This window comes from Ixodes scapularis, unplaced genomic scaffold, assembly GCF_016920785.2.
Source record: "Ixodes scapularis isolate PalLabHiFi unplaced genomic scaffold, ASM1692078v2 PGA_scaffold13__105_contigs__length_92229423, whole genome shotgun sequence".
In the NCBI taxonomy this organism is placed as follows: Eukaryota; Metazoa; Arthropoda; class Arachnida; order Ixodida; family Ixodidae; genus Ixodes; species Ixodes scapularis.
Genome location: NW_024609839.1, coordinates 3,699,724 through 3,705,840, shown reverse-complemented (window position 1 = coordinate 3,705,840; position 6,117 = coordinate 3,699,724).

The window sequence follows — 6,117 nt, the reverse complement described above, 5'->3', positions numbered from 1 at the left end:
GCGTTCTGACATCAGCAGTAACCGAGCAGAGGTCCGAAATACGCCGATTACAGGCAGAGTTGAATGACTCCGATCAGTACAGCCGATTAAGCCACATGGAAATCCGCCGACTACCTTACCAACCAACCGAGAACGTCAGGGGTTTGGTTGACAACTTGGCTTCTAGCCTAAACATTAAGGACTTTCAACCCTCTGACATAATGACGGTTCATCGCCTGCCTCCGAAGAAGGATTCTAATTTCGCTCCTCTAGTGGTTGTAAGGTTTAATTCCGTCACCAACAAAGAGACCTGGATAGCAACGCGGGGCAAACTGAGATCTCTGCCCGGCTTCCCTATACTATACTTTAATGAAAACCTCACTTGAATCAACAAGGAACTTTTTGGAAGGCTAGATCTAGAGGCAAGACGAAGGAATATCAGTTCGTGTGGGTAAAAAACCGCAAAGATTTTTGCAAAGCAGAAGGACGGATCTCCGGTCATTCGCATTAATAGCCTAAGGGGCATTGACAAGATGGGCTAGAGTGATGGAAGAACGGTTTTTTAAATGTCCCGACTTGTTATCTTTTCGTGAACTGTTATGTCCTCATTCTGGTGAGACGATTACCTTTTTGCATGTGAATATCAGAAGTCTAATAAAATACTGGGATCCGTTTTCAGCACTCGTTAAAAATAGTTGCAAAGATTGTGATGCCTCTGTTTTAACTGAAATTAACGTCGATGACAACCTGTTTTATACTTTTTTATTTCTGGGCACAAAAGTTTATTTCGCACGCGACAAGGCGCCAGGGGTGGCGGAATCATGTCCATATTTCACTTTTGAATTGATAAAACATGTTTCTGACCAATTGGTTTTTATCTTTCTTTGCTGAAAAAAATTATCGTGGGATATTTGATCGATCCGGTTTTTTATTGTTTCTGGGTTGTATAGAATTTTATAGGTTCTTTTCTCTAATTTTCGTGTTCAAAAATCTATCTACCCCGCACTGCTGTGTTAGAACTGTAAAGGGGACAGAGACCTCGTCAGGCATCACGCCTTTAGTCTCTGCCCAATTCCCGGTCAATCCGGAAAGAAAGAAAGAAAGAAAGAAAGAATAGGAATTCTAGTTAGGGAAGTTTTGCTTAGTGAGGTTACCGATATTTATTTTGCTCATTCAGAGTCATTTTCTCTGAACCTGAGTAACGAAAACTCCTCCTGGTCTCTGTTGGCGTTTTACAGGCCCCCTTCCAGAAATCCTACTATTTTCGTAAACGAGCTAAAAAGAGTACTAGCGGGACTCTCATCAGTAGAAAAGATCTGCCTTGTAGGGGATTTTAATATCGATTCTTTGAAAACATCAAGTTCAATTGTCTGCGACTATCTCAATGTCCTATTCAACGTAGGATTTGTGAACGTCATTAACTGGCCAACACGGGAAGGATACATGACAGATAAGTTAGTATCATCATGCATAGATCATATACACTTGCGTGCGTCATCTAGTATTATTACGTCAACAGTAATATTGCAAAAACTGGCGGATGATTATTTCACAGCGTGTCAAGTAATTTGTGAAGCGACAATCAAACAAACAAGTCCTACAATAAAGCAGGTCGAGGTTGCAGATAAAAAAATGGACAAACTGGTGAAAAGACGGTGAGAGTGCAGGCGAGCTGGTGGTAGCTAATCATGTCGTATTACACCTATAACACGTAATACACGTATTACACTTTGAGACGTTCTCTGTGTCTGTTCCTTCTACTGAAAGTTCTTCCGATTTCTTCCACCGCAGTTTCAGGTGCGACAGGACAAACTGGTTTCGGCTTACCAGTGGCAAGATTTGTTACGGAACGTAAACTACGACGATGTCTGCTCTAATTTACATTTAAGTTGGAATTCTTTTATTGAAGATTCCAAAAAAGTTCTTGCAATTCGACAACGCCGTGGGGAGTATGTTTGGTTGAATGCAGATATTCTACAAGCCATTCAAGATAAGGATATTTTGTGGAGAAAATGCAGGCGTTCTCCCCAAAATGCACGACTGAAAACAGAATATCGTTGCGCACGTAATCGTGCAAATGCGCTCCTCTGGGCCACCAAAAGGAGACACTTTCAAAAGGAATTTTATCGTGCAAGATCAAATGGAGCAAAAACTTGGTCTCTACTCAACCAACTCCGTGGAAAGAAGCCTTCAAATTCAGTAGATGAGGAGCTTGAAAAAGCATTTGGCCCAATAACATGCTCAGTTGTTGATAAATTTAACGCAAATTTTTCACAGTTTTCGGGCGTTCCGCAGAATGATGTTGCCTATTCAATTCACTCGAGGGATTCGAACATGACGTCAGCTTTCCTTCCTGAGTTATCAGAATGCGATCTGAAAAGTCTGCTGTTTAGTTTTAAACCTAGAAAATCACCTGTAGTTGATCGTATCAGAGCAAATGACGTCTTCCTCAATTATGATGCAATTAAACATGTCCTTTTGCATATGTTAAATGGTTTCATTGCACAAAAAAAATCCATAATAACTTGAAAAATGCAGAGTTAGGCCTCTTCATAAAGGAGGAGATCGTCGTAAGGTCGAAAATTATCGTCCCATCTCGATTTTGTCTTGTATAAGTCAAATTTTTGAGAAGCATTTAAAGCAAATAATGAGTCAGTTTCTTGAAAAGTTCGAAATCATATCCAATAATCAATATGGTTTTGTCACCGGACGTGGTACACAGCCATTACTTGAAAATTTTGCAGATGAATTACATTACGCATTCGAAGAAAATGAGGTCGTATGTGCTCTTTTTGTGGATGTTTCAAAGGCATTCGACAGTGTTAACCACAGCATTCCATTCCAAAAGCTTTATCATATTGGCTTCCGAGGTCCATTTCTGGAGCTACTAAAAGATTATTTAACTGGACGATCTCAACAAGCTCACATAGGTCCCAAAAAAAGTTCAAAGCTCGCCTTGAGATCCGGAGTTGCACAAGGATCCATCTTGTATCCGTTACTTTTTAATGTCTTTGTCAATGATATATCAAATTCAATAGTTAGCTGCAAACTGTATCAGTATGCTGACGACACTGTACTGTTGTTGCGCCATATAGAATACGAAAATTCAATTTTTCTTCTCCAACGTAAAACCACACATTTGATTGAATGGTTTCAGCAAAATGACTTGCAAATTAAAAACACAAAGACACGTCTGGTGTGTTTCCGGAGTCCGTTAAAATTTGTTATCCCAGATACTCCACTATTTTTACATTCATCAATTTTTCCCTCGTATAAATGCACTCCAGTGGGTTATGTGGACCATGTAAAATATATAGGTATTGAATTTATCTAGGTGACCTTTTATGGAATGCGCACAAGGGAACTGTATGTAAAAAGCTTAGACGTGTTTCCTGTCTACTTTATAATATGAGATTACTTGTTCCACAGTATGTTATAAAGATGGTCATTAATGCTTTGGCTTACAGTGTTCTTCGCTATGGAATAACCATTTATGGTGGCTGTTCTACTTTATGGCAAAAGTAAATTGACAATATTTTGACTGGAATTTTTAGAAGTATTATACAGACTTGTACACGTTACTGAAAAATAGTAACGAATTACATTTACAATTACTCAAGGCTACATTGTAATTTATTACAATTACAATTACCCTTCCATGAAAGTAACTGACCGTTACCCCAAAACGTAATCCGTTACTTTCGTGGCGTTACTTTCAACATTATTGTCCTCAAGTAAGAAACACAGCGAAGAGGGTTATTCAAGTTCTTATTCTTGCCACCTGTTCCATTTAATGACCTTGAGTATTTTGAGCAACAGCTGGCCCTCGAAAGTCTCGTCAGGCATTTTGCGTTATTTCTTACTCAATATGTCGACTGCTACGCTGAACACCATTTGAGCTGAGGCACTGGATGGGAGTGCCATATTGTTCCTCACGAATGCTTCATGTTTTGCATTGAGCTTTTTCAGCGAAGCAAGGGAAGTACTACTTACCTCGAATGTAGAGCAAAGCTTCGTCGTTGCAGGCGTTGCCTGCTATTCGAGAGATTTAGTAGATCCTTCCGATACCTCCGATACCCGCGATAACGATATGATGCATACGCAAAGACGGTGGCGAAGTATCGGATATCGTTATCGGAGTCATCGGACCGATCTAAATTCTCCATTGTCTAAATCGCGAAGCTGTGGAAGTCATCAATAGCAAAACATAGTTGTAACAGTAAGGTGATAACTAAATAATAAATAATGTTTGGCTCGATATTCTTCTCCTTTGGTTCTGAACAGTTCGAGCCTAACTTGAGACGTTGGTGAATAAAAGAATGTTTCCAGTATATAAATATAAGTAATAAAAGAAAAAGGACACTCATAACAACAATTAATTAGAACGTCGGTTAAAATAAGGAATTGTAAACGCACGTTTGCCGTGTGTACCTTTCTTGGCGCCGTTCAAAAACGCACGGGGCACGAACCGACTGCAGTTCACTCCGGTGTTCTCCAGATCGACGTCCGCTGATGCCAATGGCAGCAAAGGGTAGAAGTAAGCCGCGCTATGGCCCCACTCACGAATTTAACTCTCCTCAAGCCCAGAATATCAAGTCTACGTCAGCCACCATTATGTTTTTTTTTGTAAAAATATCTGCTTGAGATAAGATGGGCCCTGCTGGGGCAAAACAGGAAGAAGAAGGGATGACTATTACCATTTTCTAAGTGCTCGCAAAAAGCTGACTCACAGAAAGGGTAGGGTAGACGGAGCGTTGTCTCGTGTTGTGACATTATGAAAATGGTCGTAGAAGGACATTGTTAATTCTTTTCAGTGCATCTACCAGCTCGAGCTTCTCGAAGAGGCGCACAATCACTTGGTGTCCTCCCCTCCCCGTCTTCGATCGTAAAGAAAAAACAGAGGGACTAAAAAAAAGCGGAAATACCTGGCCCCCTCCGCCCTCCCTCCCCCCCCCCCCCTTTTTTTTTATGTAGAAATGTTTATTTCGATTTTTCGACATTGTTGTTAGGGTCTAAAAAAATAGGTTCAGGGGCTTGATGTTGAAAAAAAAAAAAAAGTCTTTGCGGAACTGAACTGCCAAGCCTCCCTTGCGCTGGTCAATTCGCGTGATAGTGAAACTGCGCTCGACTTTACAAAAATGAAAAAAAAGAAGCACTTTATTTAGAAGGGGAGGGGGGGTTGGTTCTGACAAAAAAAATGTAACGGATTACAAGGAATCCGTTACGTCAAAAATGTAAGGGAATTACTTTAAAATTACTCTAGAAAATATGTAATTATTCCGTTACTAAATTACTGACAAATATAAGGGATTACAAGTAATTTCGTTACTTGTAACGGATTACGTACAAGTCTGCTATTATATACGGCACTGATACCGAAACAGAACTAGAAAAAAATTGATCATATTAATCTTCCATTATGTCATGCTCTGTTTACTGAGACGGTTGTTTTAAGACATTTTTGGGATGACAGTTTTAAAGTTCCCCACATTGCACCCTCGGGCACTCAGACATACCACCCGTTATGAGGTGCCGAGAATGTCAACGAGGTATGGCAGAAGACAACGAATATACCATGTACCGGACATTTTCAACAGTCTCCCTGAAAGAGTGTGGGACCTGGATTCGAAAAAAAAAGTTGAAACAAGCCCTACGAGACCTAATTTAAATCAAGTGTGCCTGCACGAACCAGATTCATCTTCTGGACGTCTTAAACTGTGCTCTAAATATTTTTTTTCTTAGGCCAGTGATGGGAGTTTTATTACAACTCAAGTACCGTGGCAGCTTGACATGGACCTGTGCTTCATTTTTTTAATATTTCGATGTATGTGTGCGTGTTCTTCATGTAATGCGACTATCCACATACCATCAACTCTGGACTCTAACTTTACCAATGCTTCAATGTTATTTTTTCTTAAAACTTGTGTGCGTGTGTTTGTGTGTCTTATGTGCTGATGCACTCTTCACAATGTTGAAATTAATTGATTTATAACTTTACTACTGGTGGTTTAGCCACACAAGCCAGTTCTGGCTTCGGCAGACCCAAATCCTACTTCGTCGCATCCGAAAATAAACCATATACCGTTATTATTATTGTTACAACTAGGTGACTGGTGCGCGACCAGAAAAAATCCTCCT